General features: G+C 39.0%; 1 protein-coding gene across 7 annotated transcripts in view; it reads left to right on the top strand.

Moving 5' to 3' along the window:
* The window catches only part of MSRA (methionine sulfoxide reductase A), a 378,069-nt gene that overhangs the window by 250,636 nt on the left and 105,857 nt on the right, over positions 1–21,576 (top strand). The window lies entirely within an intron of this gene.

Below are 21,576 nucleotides of genomic sequence, written 5' to 3'. Positions count from 1 at the left end.
ACCGTGTTCATCTGGCTCCATAAATCAGAGGTCTAAAGCCATTTGAATGGTTTTAACATTGACTCAGACACCGAGGGGCAGGCACTAGAAATTGTTTCTTCAAGACCTGTTGGAGGTTCCTTGCTAATTCAGAATTAGGATTTAGGATTTGGGACATATGGCCTGAGAACGTATCAGATGCCTTTTCAATATTTCTGAAGTATTGTGAAAGACAAGCATTCATTAATGACATTTATTTTTGCCAGGTATTCTGCTAAGTGGTGCTAGATCACTAAGTGGTCTGGAATAAGCAGCAGTAACATTTTGGTTAACACACAGGGAAGATACATTTCTATAGGAAGAAAATAGTTAAATCCCAATAAACTGAGATCAAATGAGCATTCACATAAATGTGTATAAGATCACAGATGAAAATGTTAACCTGAAATAATTAAAACAAGTATTGTAACCCTGGGAGATTAAAAGCAAAAATGTAAGTTCATAAGAAGTCTGGTATCAATGGATTTAATATTTCCAGGGAACTCTGAAGGTCTAAAACGTGTAATCATGTAATTTTTCTGAGGTAAGAATTTGAAGTCCACTTGCTAAAGGATGGGCATGCGGCAGGAGGTAGCTGAGCTGCAGGTGAACTTGGCCATCTGAACACAACTTCTTAATTCTCTACCTGAAGTCACATGATGACTCTTATCACATTTCACAGTGAAAAGTGGCCCAGAAAAGAAAAGCACCCAGTAGGGCAGGTGGGGGAAGTAGAGGCGTGTAAGACTGATTACTCTTACTCAGAAGATGGACGTTTGTAAGGACAGAAGCATGTTGGCTTTGGTGGAGACTCTGGTCTGTGAAGCAGTAGTCCATTGTAGGTTCTTTTCAGAAACAAGAGTGAGTGATTCCTCCACCTGCTTGAAGAATGCTCTTACCTGTACCAGAATTACTTATCAACAAAAAGACAAAACTTAAGGAAAAGTTGAGATGACATTGATCTTTGATGTGGTGATAGGCCCACCCCGGACACGCAAGATTCTCAACAGCAATAGGCCTCAAGAGAAATGTATTTTAATTAGCATGTTGAAAGGCTTTACTGCCTTGTTTATAAAGTTATGAAGGATTTGCAGGGGCCACTAAAAATCTTTAGTTATAATTTACCTCACTTTGTGGGAGAAGCAATATCCTTGAGTGGTATTAGCAAATGTGGGGTTCTTGCTAATGACAAGGGTCTAATATAGTAGAAACAGCAAGAATTTAAGCTTAAGTTCCCTTTCAATTAAATCAGATCTTCACGGTATAGACCAGACAGAAAAAATCCTGCACGTTCTTCCCTGCTTCAGGCTACTAAAGCAGCTCTCACAGTATCTGTCCTAGTGGAAAGGAGGAAATCCCCATGGCCCACCAGTTTGAAGGGAGCAGAGCTGGTAAGAGCTATCAGAAAGTGTGGGCTTTTAAAGTGACAGGGGGCCCAAGACCCGTTATTCCACAGCCAACAGGCAGTGAGTCCTGAGAGAGTACTGCTCCGTGGATTCGCTTCAGGTGAAGTTTACAGATGACTGGCCAGTAAACGGAATAGTCTTTTCTCTGAATTTACCACGAAACCTCTGCTTTTGCCGAAGCATTCAGATACCACTGTTTAAGCTAGTGCGTCCTCTTCTGGCTTTGTCTTACTCACGGGACAAATACAGTTCCTCCAGCCGCCTAAGGATAGCGTGCCCCTTCCTGGCCGTGTGGTCCCCAAACTCCCCCGGTCTCCAGACAGCATGGCAGAGCCCGACATTTAGATTTGGGTTCTGGCTCCAGAAGGACCTCTTCCCAACCTCACGACCTTGACCAAGATACTTACTCAGTCTGGAACTCTGTTTTCTCATCTACAAAAAAGGGGTAGTAATATCTATCCTGCGTACTCCTTGGGTTGTCGTAAGAATGAAATGAAATTATGTGAAAATCACTTGAAAACGTCAAGAACCTTGCAGGTGGCCGCTTTGTCGTTGTGTTCTTCTCAACACAACAATACAGCTTCACCCGTTTTATTTAGTTATTTTTATATCCGTGATTTCTGTGGGAAAATATTTACCCTCTGCTTACTAAAGGGTGGGTTTTCTACCCACAAAGGTTCTTTTGTACTTCCTGCTAGTTGGAAAGATTTCAACTGTTTGTGTTCTCGTTCTATGATGAAACTGCTGGCGGTGATGGTGATGAGGTTGGTGGGCAGAAACCTCCTCGCGTTTGCTGCTGACACGGTGCTCAGAAGAACCAGATAAGATCCCAGCGTCTCATGCTTGCTCTGTAGCCCTGTACCTAGCATGCTCTGTGCATGAATTCTGTCATTTCGGTCCTCCTATTCCTGCCGGAGGAGGCAGGGCCCAGACCCTGTACCTTGAGCCAAGCCACAAGCACACAAGTGCACAGTGTGGAGACTCAGCTTTGCCTGACTTGATCCCATAAACCTGACTTCTCGATTCCAACCTGTTTCACTCTCCTCGATCCTGGGGAAAGGACAGCAGCACCATTTAGGAAGCACCCCTTACGGGCCAGTCTTAGTGGTAGATGCTTTATACCTGTCATTTCATTTAACCCTTACCATATCATATGAATTGGGGTTCACTGTCTTCGCTAAACAGAAGAGAAGAAATGAGGTTCCAGAAGACTGACAGTCTTGCTTGATGTTGTTGGCAATATTTGGACACAGCTCTGACTCAAGCCCAAATCTATTTTCTTTCCCCTACACCAGAGGGGTCCATGCTTCTTGACTAGGAGGACCTCTTCTAAAGATAAACATTTTTCAGGATCCCCCATGTGATATAGTTGTGCCCTTAGTAACCTTTTTAAAGCAAATATATGAAAATGCTACTGCAAATTTAATCACTTTAAACTGAATGCCTGTTTTATTAACTAGCACAATGTCACGTACCTCTGGAAAATGGAAATGCCTACATGCATAACGCATTCCACAGCCTCTAGGCCATGCCTGCTGCACAGTTGGATTTGTGGACCTCTAGTAGTAGCTCCCGGCCTTCCCAGGGGCTGGGGCCGCAGGTGGGGAACTGCTCTGGTTAGTGGTGGCCTTTCTGCAGAGGCCTTCTGGCTGAGACTGCGAGCTGACCCCAATATCAGTTTCCCTACTTCTGAAGGATTGGAATTTTAGCTGGATGTGCAACCGCCAATAAAGACTAAATTTCCCAGACTCCTTATGACTAAGTATAGCCACATGTCTGAATTCTGACTACCAGAACATGAGTACCAGTGATGGTGTCAAATTCCGGGTTCGGTACACTTAGAGGAAAGGCCATTCTCCTCTTCTTTCGTCCTTCCCGCAAGTTACTTGTGGATGCAGTGATGAACGGTCTTAGACCACAGGAGTGGAGGCCTCACCCTTGTAACTGAGGAGCTACAAGATCGAAGGCTCCAGAGTCAGTATCCCAGGCTGGACTCTTTATGAAAGAACTTCTTTAAGCTGGTGTTATTTTGGTTCATTCTAGGCCTTCTTTTCTTTTTCTTTTTTTTTTTTCTTACAACAGCTGAACTAATCCTTACTAAAATTGCCTTCAACTGTAAGCTGGTGATGAACTCCCAGTCACTCCTCTGCAGATCTTAATTAAAATGCTTCCTTAATTAAAACAGCTTTAATCAAATCTGATAAGAGTATGGACTCTGAGGTTAGAGGATATGGCTTTAACCAGGCCTGCCACGTACTAGCCATGTGGCCTGGGGACGTTATGTCACTCACCGCCTCCTTTCTGTCTGTCTCTGCCTGACCGCTGGGTCGTGGCTCTCATTACTCTCATCTGGCTGCCACAGTCGCCTCCTAACTGGCCTTGCCCCTTTCCCAATCCAGTACCCAGAATGATCCGTCAAAAACACGAGACAGAAGTATGTCCCTCTGCTGCCTTTTCTTTGGGCTGATACACACCCAGCTGTACCATGGCAGCCCGGCCTGGGATCAGCTGACTGGCGCCTCCTGTTCCAGCCTCAGGTCCTGCCCTCACGCACCGCATGTCTGCATCGTGGCCTGCATTTGCCCCATTCCTGGAAGACACAGGTGCTCCCTTGCTGGGCCCATACCCACTGCTCCATCTGCCCACAGCTCTTGGCGTGATTGGCTCCTTCCTTTCCTTCAGCTTAAAGAGTCACGTCCTCAGAGAGGTCTTCGCTGACCCGCCCTAACTAAAGGAGGCTCTCCAGCCCTCCTCCCGGCTTTTGCCATCACTGCTCTCTCTTTTCTCCCTAACACTTATCACAGGGTGGACTGATTTGTCTGTTTATTGTTTATTAACTGTCTCCTCTTCTAGAAAGTAAGCTTCATATGAAATATTTTTTCACTGAACAAATGAATGAACGAACCTCAGTTTTCCCATCTGTAAAACGGTTCCTCTCCCATCAGTGTCCGTCAAGATGTATGAAGGAATGTAGTCTGTTGTGCAGAGCCCCGTGCCGGGCACAGAATAAGCATGTCATCTATAATAGCCACCATCCTCATCCTGCCCGTGTAAGAGCCATTTCACCAGCTCCCATTTGTGGGCCTTGCTCTCTCTTGAACCCCAGTATTTCTCCATTTCTTTCCCTCTCATTTTCCCCATCTTACGTTTTGAATACGCTTGATCATTTCCTATGCTTGGTTCATACCCTTCATCCTCAATCCAGTGCTCAGCATCCCTTTCCCTCCCACATCCCCCCTCCACCCTCCCACAGGGAGCTCCCAGGTGTCCTCAGAAGCTTCATCTGGCTGTCCCCATGGGCCACACTGTCTCTGGTGTTGGTTTCATGGAGCCCTAGGACCACACACCCTGGCTTGCTGCCTCACCCTCAGAGCCAAGAGTAGGGGATTAATGTGGTTCCTCAGCCCGTGGTTGAGACTAGAGACCCCAAGGACTCTTCTGCCTTCAGTGTCCGTGGACCACACATCCCCCTCCCAGCACAGCCCCACACTCACTGTGCAGCATCGCTCGAGGTGTGTGGTTCCCTGAGAATCTGCGGTGGGGCTGGTCCGCTCCAACTTTAGCAGGTTTGCTTCATAGCCTCTTTCCAGGTGTACCATAGAGAAGCCAGTGCCTGGTGCTGTCTATCGGGGAATATTAATTGAAGAGAGAAAAATCCTCTTTTCCTTCTGTTTCTCATCAAGTTGGCAATTAAGTGCTGGTGTTCATATATTTGAACTGCCGAATTAATATCTGAACTTCGTTGTGCTGACCCTTTTAAGCTGGTCTTTTAAAATAAGTCACCAGTTTTGAAGGGCTATCCTTTTTTTAGCCCACGTACAAGGAATCTGTCATCTGCAAATAATTAGACGGTGGGAATTACATTGTATTGCTAACGAGCAGACGTGCATACTTATGGTGGAGGAACAGCTGCACACATACAAAATGCAGAAGAGTCCCAAACCCAGCATTATGAATTCTGAAAGAGATTTCATTCTTTTAAGAATTTCAGAAACAGGAAAAAAAGAAACAAAGAATTTAACTGATATTTTTCTTTATTAATTGTTCTTTCAGTCATACTTTTCCTTGCATAACATTATCATATATGTACACAGTATCTTTGCTATTTGCAAATGTGCTATTTGCACTTTCAAATCCCTCTCTCATATAATACTATGGAGCTTATATTTAACATTTTTCCTCTGCCTTTCTAGTGCTTTAAGGGTTTGGTGCCTCCAGACTCAATGACAGACTCCTACTGGGTATTTACTCTGGGCTGGGCATGATGCTAGGTTCTTATGTGTATGTGATCCCATTTGATCCTTAAAGTAACCCGTGAGTAGGTGGTCTTAAACCCATTTTACAGATGAACAGACAGGCCCAGAGAGGTGAAGTGATTTTCCATGAGCCAGTTAGTGCTTTATTGTCAGAGCTGGGATTTGGACCTAAAAGTTCAGTTTCAAACCTTGTGTTATTTCCATTGTATGGTACGTCATCCTACATTGTTATAGGATGCTATCAGCCAACAGAAAACACAACCACACCGTAACTGGAAACAGCAGCACATTATCCAATGAAGAGTATCTGTCCTAACAAGCTCCTTGTAATACATATTACAGTTTTATAACCTGTTAAGGATTTTCAAGATTAAGAAGTTCAAATAGGCTTTTTTTAGGCTATAAATCAAAATTTATTTGTAATGGATAGTGTCGTAGCAGAGGTTAGGAATGCTAATATCTTTTGGCAGCCTATACCAAGGGCAGGTATCCAAGAATTTCTTTTGAAAGATGTGATTAGGGTCAGTAAGTTCAAACAGGCTTTTGAGAACTTTTAGCCAGGAAGAATTCCACATATTTGAGATAGGAGAGTTTAGATCATTTAAACTTTGCTGATCAATTCCTGAAATAATATAAAATCAATAAGAAGAAATGAAGTCAGAAGAATTACATTACTTCACATAAAAGAGTATTAAATTAGATGAGAAAAAAATCAGAGCTGATAACATTGGCAGGAACTAGAATTTCCAGGTTCTTAAATGGCAGGCTAGGCTATTCAGATCACCTTCTCATCAAAAGCAACTCAAAATGTTGGATAAGATACAAAAACATATTAAAAGCATCACATCAAAATGCCGACAAAATAATTAGGAATTACCATGTAAAATTGAAGGGAACAGGGCTTCCCTGGTGGCGCAGTGGTTGAGAGTCCGCCTGCCGATGCAGGGGACACGGGTTCGTGCCCCGGTCTGGGAAGATCCCACATGCGGCGGGGCGGCTGGGCCCACAGGCCGCTGAGCCTGCGCGTCCGGAGCCTGTGCTCTGCAACGGGAGAGGCCACAACAGTGAGAGGCCCGCGTACCGCAAAAACAAAAACAAACAAACAAAAAAAATTGAAGGGAACACAGGAATCCAGACTGGTAAGCAGGGGACTAAAACACCTTTGCTCTAGGGAATTTGCCAGTTCCAGAAGAGTTGAGTCTTAAGGACCTTATTAAGGGTATAGAGACTGTGACCAATGCAAGTAAAGCACTTGATCTAATGGACATATATAAAACACTGTACCCTACACCTTCTTAATCACACATGGAAATGTACTAAGCCATAGAGTCTCAATATGTTGTAGAGGGACTAAAATCATAGAGATTATGTTTCTCTTATCATAATGTGATTATGCTGGAAATCAATAGCAAAAAGATATGTAGAAAATCCTTTTATGTTAGAATAGAAGAAACTTTATGATTATCTTATGGATCAAAGATAAGCCATAATGGAAATCAGAAAATATTATGAACTGACTGGTAATTAAAATACTACACTTCAAAACTTATAGGGCATGGCTAAAGCCATTCTTAGAAGGAAATACAGAGCCTTAAATTCTTACATTAGAGGTGGTGAAAGACAGAGCTCAGCATCCATCTCAAGAACTTAGAAAGTCGGCAACAACATAAACCAAACAATGAAGAAGAAAGAAATCATGAAGAACAGAAGTAAATGGAATAGGAAATAGAAAAGTAGTAGAGAGGATAAAGGAAGCCAGAAATTGATATTTCAAAATGGCTAATAAAAGTGATAAAACATTGGTTAGTTGATCAAGGCAAAAATGAGGTCACAAATACCCATTATTGGGAAGAAAAAATGGGATATCACTGCAGATAGGCAACTTTACGTCAATACATTTGAAAAGTTAGATAATTAGATAAGACAGAGTCCTTAAAAATATAACAAAACTGGGAATTCCCTGGCAGTCCAAAGCACCGGGTAGGACTCGGTGCTTTCACTGCCGTGGCCTGTGTTCAGTTCCTGGTTGGGGAACTAAGATCCTGCAAGCTGTGTGGCATGGCCAAAAACGAAACAAAACTGAATAGACCTATAATCATTAAGAAATTGAATCAGTATTTTAAAAGCATCTCATAAAAATAACTCAGCTGCAGTGTTTTTGTTGTGTTATTTTTGTGGATCTTTAAAGCTGATTCTCATGTTTATTTGGAAAGGCAAAAGTTTAAGAAGAGCAGAGACACTCTTGGATAAGAACAAGAGGATGGGAGGATTTGTTCTTTCGGATATCAAGATTTATTATAAAGCACATACTACCCAAAGCAATCTACAGATTAAATGCAATCCCTATCAAAATACCTATGATATTTTTCACAGATCTAGAACAAATAATCTTAAAGTTTATGTGGAAGCACAAAAGACCCCAAATTGCCAGAGCAAACAATCTGGAGAAAAAAGAACAAACCTGGAGGTATCGTGGTCCCTGACTTCAGACTGTAACACAAAACTACAGGAATCAAAGCAGCATGGTGCTGGCACAAAAATAGACACATGGATAAATGGAACAGGATAGAGAGCCCAGAATAAACCCACGCACCTGTGGTCAATTAAGCTGTGACAAAGGAGGCAAGAATGTAGAATGGAGCAAAGACAGTCTTCAGTAAGTGGTGCTGGGAACACTGGACAGCTACATGTAGAACAATGAGATTAGAACACTCCCTAACACCACATACAAAAATAAACTCAAAATGGATTAAAGACCTAAATGTAAGACCTGAAACCATATAACTCCTAGAAGAGAGCATAGGCAGAACCCTCTTTGACATAAATTGCAGCAATTTTTTTTTGATCTGTCTCCTAAGGCAAAAGAAATAAAAGCAAAAATAAACAAATGGAACCCAATTAAACTTAAAAGCTTTTACACAGTAGAGGAAACCATTGACAGAATGAAAAGACAACCTACTGAATGGGAGAAAATATTTGCAAATGATGTGACTGATAAGGGGTTAATATCTAAAATATATAAACAGCTCATACAACTCAATATTGATAAACAATCCAATTAAAAAATAAGCAGAAGACCTGAATAGACATTTTTCCAAAGAAGGTATACAGGTAGCTAACAGGCACGTGAAAGATACACAACATTGCTAATTGTTAGAGAAATGCAAATCAAAACTGCAGTGAGGTGCCACCTCACACCTGTCAGAATGACTGACATCAAAAAGTCTACACATAAATGTTGGCTAGGATGTGGAGAAAAGGGAGCCCTTGTACACTGTTGGTGGGAATGTAAATTGGTGCAGCCACTATGGAAGACAGTATGGAAATTCCTCAAAAAACTAAAAATAGAACTACCATATGATCCAGCAGTTCCACTCTTGTATGTGTATCTGACAAAAATGAAAACACTAACTCAAAAAGATACATGCACCCCAGTGTTCATAGCAGCGTTATTTACAATAGCTAAGATACAGAAGCAACCCAAGTGTCCATCAACAGATGAATGGATAGAGAAGTTGTGGTGTGTATATATATATATATATATATATATATATATATATATACACACACACACACACAATGGAATATTACTCAGCCATAAAAATGATATTCTTCCATTTGCAACAATATGGATGGACCTAGAGGGTATTTTATGCTTAGTGAAATAAGTCAGACAGAGAAAGACAAATACTTCATGTTTTCATCTATGTGTGGAATCTAAAAAATAACACAAACAAATGTATATAACAAAACAAAAACAGACTCTCAGATATAGAGAACAAACTAGTGCTTACCAGTGGGGAGAGGGGAGGAGGGGGGCAAGATAGGGGTATGGGATTGAGAGTATAAACTATTATGTATAAAATAAATAAGCAACAAGGATATATTGTACGACACAGGGCAATATAGTAATTATTTTGTAATTTTATTTTTTTTAACTTTGGAAAGTTGATATTTCATTAAAAAATTTTTTTATTAAAGTATAGTTGATTTACAAAGTTGTGTTAGTTTCAGGTGTACAGCAAAGTGATTCAGTTAAATATATACATATATCCACTCTTTTTAAGATTCTTTTCCCTATAGGTCACTACAGAGAATTGAGTAGAGTTCCCTGAGCTATACAGTAGGTCCTTATTAGTTACATATTTTATATATAGTAGTTTAAATGAAGTATAGTCTATAAAAAATATTGAATCACTATGCTGTACACCTGAAATTAATATAATATTATAAATCAACTATTATTCAATAAAAATAAGTTTTAAAAGAAAATCTAAAATATTGTAAGAAGAGTGAAAAAAAAAAGTAAATTCCAAGTAGATTACAGACCTAAATGTGAAAACAAAACTACAAAACTTCAAGTAGATAATATCGTTATGATCTTGGGTTTGAGAAGCATTTCTTAAACAAGATACATAAAGCACTAACCATAAGGGAAACTATTTGATAAATTTAACTATATTAAAATCACAACTTTGGTTCATCAAAAAAATCATAAAGAAAATGTAAGGATAGGAAGATTATATTTGCCAAAGTATTAATATCCAAGATATATAAAAAGTAGATTTTAAAATTATCTCCAGTAGATTTTAAAAAATGCAGAACACTGAATAGAAAAATGGACAAAGGACTTATAATGGTGAGGAAACATGAAATGATAATCTGTGCCATTATTCATCAAGGAAATGCAAATTAAGATCAAGTGAGATTTCATTACACACCAAGCATACCGACAAAAAGTGAAAAGTCTGACATTAACAGACTTTAATGAATTGGCAAACATTTAGAGCTCTGACAACTCTCATGAATTGATATGGGTTTATAAATTAATACACCTACTCTGGGAAATGGTTCAACATCTAGTTAAGTTGAGGACATGCAAAGCCAACAAGCCAACAATTTTATTTCTAGGTATGTACTCAAGAGAAATGTATACATATATAACAGAATGCAGGTCAGGAATGTGCTTAGCAGCCCCAAGCTGGTAATGTTCATCAGCAGTAGAATGGATAACTCAGTTATGATCTATTCATACAAAGGGATATTACAAAGCAATGAAAATGAAGAAAACAGAAGAACCTCATGAACATAACAGTAAGTGAAAGATTAAAACCACAGAATAGGGCTTCCCTGGTGGCGCAGTGGTTGAGAGTCCGCCTGCCGATGTAGGGGACACGGGTTCGTGCCCCAGTCCGGGAAGATCCCACATGCCGCGGAGCGGCTGGGCCCGTGAGCCATGACCGCTGAGCCTGCGCGTCTGGAGCCTGTGCTCCACAGCGATAGAGGCCACAACAGTGAGAGGCCCGCGTACCGCAAAAACCAAACAAACAAAAAAAACACAGCAGAATAACTTCATTGATGGAAATTTCAAAAATAGGTGATTACTGTTACAAAAATCAGGTGTGGGTACTACTAGAGTGAGGGAAGGTATTGTCATCAGTAGGGACACATGGAGGGCCTCCAAGGGTGCTGACAATTCTCTGTTTCTTGACATGAGTGGTGGTTATATGAGCATTCACTTTATAATAAGTATAATAATATTACATATTGCAACATATTATATATAGTATGATAGCATTAATGTAAATACTTTAATAAACTGCATTTATGTTTTATGAACTTTTGTACATTTATGTATCTTTCTGTAATCAGATCTAGAAATTACAAAGGTTAATATATTGATTGCTGTTCCTGTTAATAATGTGAGCAATGCCCATGATGAAAGAATAACTTTGTGAATGTGTGTGCATATGCGTGCTTGGTACTGATTCAAATGTAAACATCTTATAAATCTCATTTACATGCATAATGTTCTGTAGGGGAGTACTTTGGCTGACTCATTGCTACAAAACTTTAAGATATGGATAGGAAATAGTGACATAGAAATTTTAATATTTTGAAAGTTTTCATACATTTTGATGATAATTTGAACATTTCAAGACTCATTATTTGGTCAAACTTGGGAGTTTGTAGCATAAGTGGATATGGAGTCCCAGATATTCTAAGAAAGATATAATAATTTAAAATATTTCCTTTGGCTGGCCAGAAATAGAATTTCTCTTTCATAAAAGCAAAAACTATACTAAGATAAATTTATTTTGCCTTTTAGGAAGACATCACCATATCTTTTCAAAATAATTTATCTATGATTATAGAAGTAATGTTTTTTCATTACTGAAACTCAAACCCTTCCTTATAGGTACAGCGTGAATATTTGACACCTCTGTTATATAGCAATTTTCTTTTATCTCTTTTGAGATGCATTGCATTAAAAAATAGAAACAGTATTGTGGAAATGGTAGGGAACACAGAATACTTTCTTTCAGAAGAGAGCCATGTAATATCTTTCATAGTTCACTATTTTCTACTTCAGTTTTTTTGCTTAAGTGATATATAATTTACAAATTGAGATAGTAGTGGATAAGAGCATGGCTTTGCAGTTAGCACTGCAGTTAGCGCTTTGCAGATCCAGCACTGGGCCTGGGCAGGTGCTCAGCCTTTCTCTGAGTGTTATTCAGTGTTTTAACTTTAAAATGAGATGTCATTTAAAATGGACAGAATTTTTTTTCAGTCAGGTAATGTGAGATTATTCCATATTAATAAGACTTGTCTCAAACACCTGAGCTAAAGTCCGGGTGTGCCAGGAGGAAGGGTCACATGGGTGATGATAAGAGGTGCCAGCTGTTGCTGTGAGGGATGCAGGTTCATCTACCTGTTGGAGGACTTCAGAACCCTGTGATGTTTTGCCCCCGTGGAGGCCCTATTCTCCAGCAGGAGGCAGGAGGTCATCCTTGAAGCAACACTCCACCAGTGCCGCTCATCTGTGGTGGTCTTCCTATGCCATCTCTGGGGAGGTGGGGTCAGTTTAAGAAGCAAGGAGTAGAGGTGCTGACTCTGTTCATGTATTTGGAATGTTTGAAGTTCTTTTCTTCTTGCTTTTAAAAACATTTTATTTTATTGATGTATAGTTGATTTACGATGCTGTGTTAGTTCCTGGTGTACAGCAAAGTGATTGTTACACATATATATAATAGATTGCATCTGCTAATCCCAAACTCCCAATCCATCCTTCCCCCATGGCCCCTTGGCAACCACCAGTCTGTTCTCTATGTCTGTGAGTCTGTTTCTGTTTTGTAAATAAGTTCATTTGTGTCATATTTTAGATTCCACATATAAGTGATATCGTACGGTATTTGTCTTTCTCTTTCTGACTTACTTCACTTAGTATGATAATCTCTAGGTGCATCCGTGTTGCTGCAAATGGCATTATTTCATTCTTTCTCTTTGGCTGAGTAGTATTCGGTTGTACATATGTACTACACCTTCTTTATCCATGAAGTGTTTGAAGTTCTGAGTCATTCATTGGTTGTTTCATTATTCATTGAGAGAAATTTTGAAGAAGCAATTAGGAATGTTCAAAATCTAGTAAACAGAGTTATAGCAGCTAAGCCTCTGCTTATGCTAATCTCACAAAGTGAATTAAATACAGTGGAGACATACCATCCTGAGTGCGACATTTTAGCATGTATGCCAGTGGTCTTTCTCTGAGAATGGTGGCCCTTGGGCATGTGTAAGCCAGATGCTGACCACAAGAACTTTGATCTCATTAAGAGATCACTATAGCAATTTAATAAACTTGTCTAATAATACTTTAATAAACATATCTAATAAGAGTTCATCTAGGAACCTAAACAACTAAAGTGATGGAATGTAAGAAACAACATAGCCCTGGAGGTGGGCAGTAAGGTGGCTTGAATGAGAGCAAAACTAGATGAATAGCTTGAAGTCTTAGGTTAGTTTCTCTAGACACAGAGCGTGAGACAGGGATTTAGTACATGTGATTTATTGAGGAAAAAGAAAAGAACCTGTAAGAGAGTGAGGAAAGCAGATTAGGGAAGGGGAAGAAGCTGAGCAAGGGTGTGGCCTCAGGTAGCCTGACCTTGGCCTGCTCCACAGTGGAGCCAGGAGAGGGGAATTATGGAGATGTGGTCATATGACTTGTTTCACTCAATGAGATATGACTGAAAGTATGGCTTGGAACTTCTGAGAAGTCTCTTTAAAGATAGAGGAAGTGGGAAGAAGTGTCCTTCTATTTTTCCTTTTTCTAATCTACAACTTGGACATGACAGTTGTAGCACCAGAAGGCATCTTATGTCCTTGAGAATGAGAGCCATCTGCTAAGGATAGTTGTGTAGAAAGAAGAAATCTGAGTCCCTGGTGACCATGTGCCACCTGACCACCACTAGATCACCTAACTCAGTACCTTTCACTTAAAGTGAAAAAGAAATATAATTCTGCCTTGTTTAAGCCACTGTTACTTTTGTTCTCTGTTAAACTGATTGCAGTGCCTAAGTGGTATGGTGAGATGGGGCTGTACCAATTTTTGAGAGATACGAGACTTTCTGAGAGATATGGTAAGATATTCTAGTCACCAGGAAACATGTGATAACAACTTTAATGCTTCTTTTTTTCCTACCAAGCTATTAAATAAGAAGGAAAAAATGTGCTTTTCTTGCCTTCTCCATAAAATTGAGAACTTTCTCTCTTTCAAACTATATGCATGTTGATTTTAATTTGTGCTTATGTTCTTCTCTTCTTTGTGGACTTGCAATGTGTAGCTTAAAATGCTATTTTACCAAAAAAGGAAAAAGAAGGTATTGTGTTCTCTAATGCAAATCTCTTAAATTTGGGAGTAAAAAGTGGAACCAAACTGGTAACCACTGAAATGAGCAGATGCAAATGAAAATATGAATACCAAAGACCTCTGATACTCTTTTATAACTGTTGGTTTCCACATATCCTAGAGCTTTCACTTTTCACATGTTGCTTCATTTAGCTGCTTTGAATATGTAGGCTTCTATAAGCAATGATATCAAAAGATGTAGTTCATTAATATATAGCAGTGGGTCTCAATTTTGCCCCTAGGGGACATTTGGCAGAGTATGGAGACATTTTTGGTTGTCACAATAGGGTGGACTCTGCTGGCATCAGTGGGTAAAATCAAGGGATACTGCTACACATCCAACAATGCGTAGGACTGCCCCTCACAACAAAGAATTACCCAGGCCAAGGTGTCAATAGTGCCAAAGTTAAGAAACCCTGATAGGGAATCCTTGGTAGTCATCCTTTTATTTTAACAGTTCAGATGCCCAACGATGTCTTTAAAATCACTTAAATTTCATTTCTAGTATATTAATTAATTTCTTAGCTTCTTCTTCCCCCTTTAAAATAGCCCAAGTACTCTTGTCTCCCTCAAATGACCTAGTTAACACTTTCCCTTGCTGATGCTTTATCATCTCCTGGTATGCAAAAGAGTGACTGAGGCTTATGCTTAACCAAATCACATGGAAGCCCAAATTTCAATGTAACTTCCTGGGGTGCTGGAGCTCATGTCCTTCTACTCCACCATCTTGTCTCCATCCTCTTCCTGGGGTGCCTGGATTAAAAAATCAGGAATTGAACATATTTTATTCTAAATCCAATGGATACTTTGAAGGAAATTTTACTTTACTTGCCTTCACTTTACTTTTCAAAGGCATCTTACTTTAGTGAATATTAATATGCAGAAGAACTGATTAATGTGCTGGCTTTTATAACATTGAAAGGAATAATAAACAAGTCGAAACTCTAAGTCCAGTGCGAAAAATATGAAAATGAGTATGTTTCACAGCAGGGAGTTGCAGCATTTTGTCACCTTTCTGCATCTGTCACCTTTCTGCATGATGTTCACTCTGGTCTGAGATGGAAAATCTGAAAAATGATGTCCTTAGGCTTTGTTCACGGGAAGAAGGGTGAAATATTAGGCTTGCAGTACTGGGAACAATGATAGGATTATGGAGTGAAATGACCCACTATTGCAAGGAACTGCCAGTTCATTTATTCAACCTACACAACCAGAAACAGCCAGGAAACATTTGTTAAGCAGCCCTGAATTAGGGCTCTGCAGAAGATCCAGGTGTTCATACTAGCTTTATCATCACACACCATGGAGTATCGACTCTAGATCAGGGAGGAGGCTGTGGAAAGGGAAAGAAAAACGTGACTGAAGGATTTTACAAAAGCAAAGGTAAAGCTAGGTGACTGCCTGGCTTAAGGCATAAAGGAGGCTCAAATGAAACATGGATTACTACAAAACTGAAAACTTGGGTTGCTGGAAGAATGGTCCAGTCAATGGATAGAGATGAGAATGGTGGGGGACAATGAAAGATAGTGAGGTCAAGTTGAGAATCCAGGGACGATGGAGCCTAGATATGTAAACGTCTAACGGGAATGTGGCTCTACATGGCTGATGCCTGGAAGAGAACATGAATCACAAATTCAGACTTGTAAGTTCACAGCATAGAAAAGGAAGTTTCCGTTGGAGGGCACATGGAAGGGAGGATGACGGACAAAGACCGAGCCCAGGAACATCTGTAGTAAGGAGGATGGTGGGGGGGGAAATGGAAAAGCAAATAGACATAAAGTGGTCAAGAAATAGTGAGATTCTGAGGTGAGTACAGTGTTACAAGGCCAAGGGAAAAAGCATTTAAGGAAGGAAGACACTGTGAACACTGTTGGATCAGAATGATCAAGAAGAATAAAGATAAAAGGGTAAAAAAAAATAGATGAAGTTATTTTTTTTGATTAATCATGGTGATTTAAAAAATTTTTGTCACCATCCAGATGCTGTTCATATAAATTTTTAATCTGAATTATTTTACGGAAATAAATTTACAGAGTCCATTTGTTAACAGAATAGAACAAACAAAAAATACACCCCAAACCTCCACAAAAACCTTAAGGGAATTTTTTCAGTCTGTCTGTCTGTGTCCCCATACCCATTATTTTAACTATAAATGTTTTTTTTTAATTAGGGTGAGAAGATATTTGGAAAATATTTAGCTCAAAGACTTCTGTTTATGATCAAGAAGGAGTAATAGGGACTGGATTTACTCTCCCACTTGAAATAACTAAAAAAATCAGACAAAACAATGAAACAATGGTTCTCACACAGTAGACATAAGAAAAACAAATAAAGAAGTCCTACAAATGCCCTACCTTATTTCCTGGAGAAAGTTTCTAGGCTGCAAAGCAAGGAGGAGGAACCCAGGCCAAGTCTCACAGTCTCCATGGGTTCAGGAGATGGCACTGAGAGTCCAGGGATGCTGAGGAAGGTGGAATTCACAGAACAGAAGAAAGGAGGAGAGAAACACTCAGAGAGTGGAAATTCCGAGGATCTGCAAAGGGTTCTCTTAATTGTCTGAGTACTGACCAGCATATGTGTGATTAAACAACCTGAGGCCAGAAAAAGAATCACCTTGAAGAATTAGAGGGAACAATTCCCAGAGCTCACACAGGGTTGGGAATACTGCCCATTCTCATTACCTAGAATGGAAAATATAAAAACTCATTGAACATCAGGTAGAGTACTTCTGAAGGCTTTACCTCATTAGTGGGGCAATTAATGTAGATTAAAAGTTTTTCTGGTCCAAAGTAACAATGCTTGAAAGCAAGAATCAAAAGGATATGTTATTTTTGCAAAGTAACTTAATCTCTCAGAACAAAGTGTATGAATACATAGGTAGGAATAACAAAATATCCAGCACCCAACAAGATAAAATTCACAATTTCTGGCATCCAACAACATGCAAATAAGCAAGAAAATGCTATCTTTAATGAGAAAAATCAATTGATTGAAAATGATATAAACTTGATGCAGATAATGACACTAGCACAGGTTTTAAAGCCATTAAAACTGTATTCAGTATGTTTAAGAAGCTAGAGGGAAGGTTGGACATGTGAAGTAGAAAGACAAAAAATATAAAAAAGACCCAATCCATCTTCAAGAGATGAGTACTACAATGCCTGAGATGAAAAAATTGAGTAATGTCAGAAAAAATCCAAATTTGATAAAGACTATAAAACCACTGCTCCCCGAAGCTACATGAACACCAAACACAAGAAACGTGAAGAAAAACATCACAACACATCATAATCAAATCAGTAAGATAAGTGAAAAACCGAAAATTTTAAAAGCAGCCACAGGAAAGAAAAGATAATTTCATACAGGAGAACAAAGATACGAAGATGGCAGATTTCTCAGCAGCAGCAATGCCAGCTAGGAGACAGTGGAGCAACATCTGTACTGAAAGAAAAAGAATTGTCGTACTAGAAATACTAGAATTCTTGGCCTGGTGAATACACCTTTCAAAAAGAAAGCAAAACTATTTTTTCAGATGTACAAAAGCTGGATGGATTCATCACCAGCAGACCCAAGCTAGAAGGAAATGTTAAAGGAAGTCCTTCAAACAGAAAGAAAGAAAATGATGCCATCAGGAAATCTGGACCTCCACAAGGAATAAAGAGTACTAGAAATGTTAACTACATGTTAACTAAATATAAAGATTTTTAAAGATTTAAACATCTTTAAAAGATAAACCACTGCTTAAAGCAAAAATAATAAGTGTATTTTGAGGGTTATAAGATATATAGAAGTAAAATGTTAGGCAAAAATAGCACAAAGTCAAAATATGGATCAATGGAACAGGATAGAAAGCCCAGAGATAAACCCATGCAGCTATGGTCACCTAATCTATGACAAAGGAGGCCAGAATATACCTGGCCAGAATGGAGCAAAGACAGCCTCTTCAATAAATGGTGCTGGGAAAACTGGACAGCTACATGTAAAAGAAGGAAATTAGAACACTCCCTAACACCATATACAAAAATAAACTCAAAATGGATTCAAGACCTAAATGTAAGGTGAGACAGTATAAAACTCTTAGAGAAAAACATAGGCAGAACACTCATTGACATAAATCGCTGCAAGATCTTTTTTGACCCACCTCCTAGAGTAATGAGAATAAAAACAAAAGTAAACATGTGGGACCTAATGAAACTTAAAAGCTTTTGGACAGCAAAAGAAACCATAAACAAGATGGAAAGACGACCCTCAGAATGGGAGAAAATATTTGCAAATGAAGCAACTGACAAAGAATTAATCTCCAAAATATACAAACAGCTCATGCAGCTCAATATCAAAAAACAAACAACCCAATCCAAAAATGGGTGGAAGACCTAGACATTTCTCCAAAGAAGATATACAGATGGCCAACAAACACATGAAAAGATGCTCAACATCACTAATTATTAGAGAAATGCAAATCAAAACGACACTGAGATATCACCTCGCAGCAGTCAGAATGGCCATCATCACAAAATCTACAAAAAATAAATGCTGGAGAGGGAGTGGAGGAAAGGGAACCCTCTCGCACTGTTGGTGGGAATGTAAATTGATACGGCCACTATGGAGAACAGTATGGAGGTTCCTTAAAAAACTAAAAGTAGAACTACCATGTGACCTAGCAATCCCACTACTGGGCATATACCCTGAGAAAACCATAATTCAAAAAGACACATGCACCCCAGTGTTCACTGCAGCACTATTTACCATAGCCAGGTCATGGAAGCAACCTAAATGCCCATCAGCAGAGGAATGGATAAAGAAGATGTGGCACATATACACAATGCAATATTACTCAGCCATAAAAAGTAACAAAATTGGGTCATTTGTAGAGATGTGGATGGACCTAGAGACTGTCATACAGAATGAAGTCAGAAAGAGAAAAACAAATACCATATATTAATGTATATATGTGGAATCTGAAAAAACTGGTATTATAGACAATCTTGTTTACAAAGCAGAAATAGAGACACTGAGGTAGAGAACTAACATATGGATACCGAGGGGGAAAGGAGATGGGATGAATTGGGAGATTGGGATTGACATATATACACTATTGATACTATGTGTAAAATAGATAACTAATGAGAACCTACTGTATAGCCCAGGGAACTCTACTCAGTGCTCTGTGGTGACCTAAATGGGAAGGAAATCCAAAAAAGAGGGGATCTATGTATACGTATAGCTGATTCACTTTGCTGTACAGTAGAAACTAACACAACATTGTAAAGCAACTATACTCTACAAAAAATGTAAAAGAAAAAAAAAAAAAGAAAGTAACAGAGGCAGTACAGAGATGTGGTTAAGAGCAGAGTCCTGGAACCAGACTATGGAGAAATAAAAAACAAAAGCACACAATATATACTATTAAAAAAAATAGCGCAGAGTCTGGGAGGAGAGACTACAAAGTGGAAGAAGGATAGTGTTTTCCAAACATGGCACTGGAACAATTGTATTTGCAGCAAACAACTACAAATTACCGCCACCACAACAAAACCAAAACAACTTTGATCCATATCTCGCACCATATACAAAACATAAGATGAATCATAGCCCTAAATTTAAAACCTAAAACTATAAAACATCTAGAGGGAAATATAGGAGAAAATCTTTGTGACTTGGGTTAGGTAAAGATTTTTTTTGATACAACACCAAAAACATGATCCATAAAAGAAAACACTGATAATTCGGACTTCATCAAAATTAATTTGTGCTCTTTGAGAGTCATTGTTAAGAGAATGAAAGACAAGCCACAGATTGGGAGAAAATATTTTCAAGTATATATCTGATAAGATATTTGTATCCAGAATATATAAAGAACTCCAAATTCAATAATAAGGGACAATACAATTTAAAAATGGGAAAAAATTGAACACTTTACCAGAGAAGGTATACAAATGGCAAATTATCACATGAAAAGATACTCAACATTATTAGACATTAAGAAATTCAAATTAAAACCACGATAAGATACTCTTACACATATTTTGACAATGGCTAAAATTAAAAGTACTGACCATGACAAGGGTTTGTGTGGATACGACAACTGAGCTCTCATACATTGCTGGTAGGTAACGTAAAATGTTACAACCACTTTGGAAAAAGTTTTGCAGTTTCTTCAAAAGGTAAACATAAATGTACCAGCCATTCCACTCCCAGGTATTGATCCAGGAGAAATGAAAGCATATGTACATACAAAGACCTGTACATGAATGATCACAGTAGCTTTATTTTAATAGCAAGAGGCTGCAAAGAACCCACATATCCATCAACAGGTCAGTGAGTAAACAAATTTGGCATATCCAATCAGTGGAACACTGCTCAGCAATAAAAGGAAGGAACTGTTGATACATACAGCAACATGGCTGAGTTACCAAAAAAGAGTACACACGGCATGATTCCAATTGTATAAAATTCTAGAAAAATACACATGACAGAATGTAGATCAGTGTTTGCCTGGGGCTTTAGGATGAGGGCTGGGAGTGGTGAGAAGGGGAGTTTTAAAAGGTGTATGAGGAAACTTTTGTAAGTGTTCATTATCTTGATTGTGGTGATGATTTCATGGCATATACACGTGTCAAAACTGATCAAATTGTACAGTTTAAATATATACCATTTATGGTATGTCAATTATACCTTAATAAAACTGGTTTTAAAAGGATCTAACCCAAATCCTTACTGATGCTGAATTGAGGCCAGAGAGGTTAAGAGGCATGGATTCTAGATGGATCCATGTTCATCCTAGTGTTCACAACTTGCTTCTCTGCATTCATATGTTTGTTGATACATTCTAGACATTTCCTGAGACTGAGATCAGGCTCAGTGGTCTGTGTTTTAGCTGGATCTCTAGCAAGGTTCCTGAACTCAGCTAGATGCTTAGTAGCTCATTTCTTGACAGGAATTTTTAAATTCTTAAGTAGTATGTTGAGAACTTCTCCTCCTTGAATTTCTGCATTAGAAGTCACAAGGGGATGGTGGAGATATGTTTATTGAGCTCCTATGTAAGATACCTAGCAAACCTGTGAGGTATGTATCACCATCCCCACTTTTCCGAATGAGGACACTGAAGCTTAGATGGGTCTAGTACCTCGGCTGAAGTTACACAGTAAACGCAGAGATGGAATTAGAATCCAGAACCATCTCATGGCAAAACTCATGCCAGTTTCTCTGCTTC

The sequence above is a fragment of the Monodon monoceros genome, unplaced genomic scaffold (assembly GCF_005190385.1).
Source record: "Monodon monoceros isolate NGI ecotype Baffin Bay Population unplaced genomic scaffold, NGI_Narwhal_1 Super_Scaffold_5, whole genome shotgun sequence".
NCBI lineage: Eukaryota > Metazoa > Chordata > Mammalia > Artiodactyla > Monodontidae > Monodon > Monodon monoceros.
This window is presented reverse-complemented; position numbering and strand designations above follow the sequence as displayed.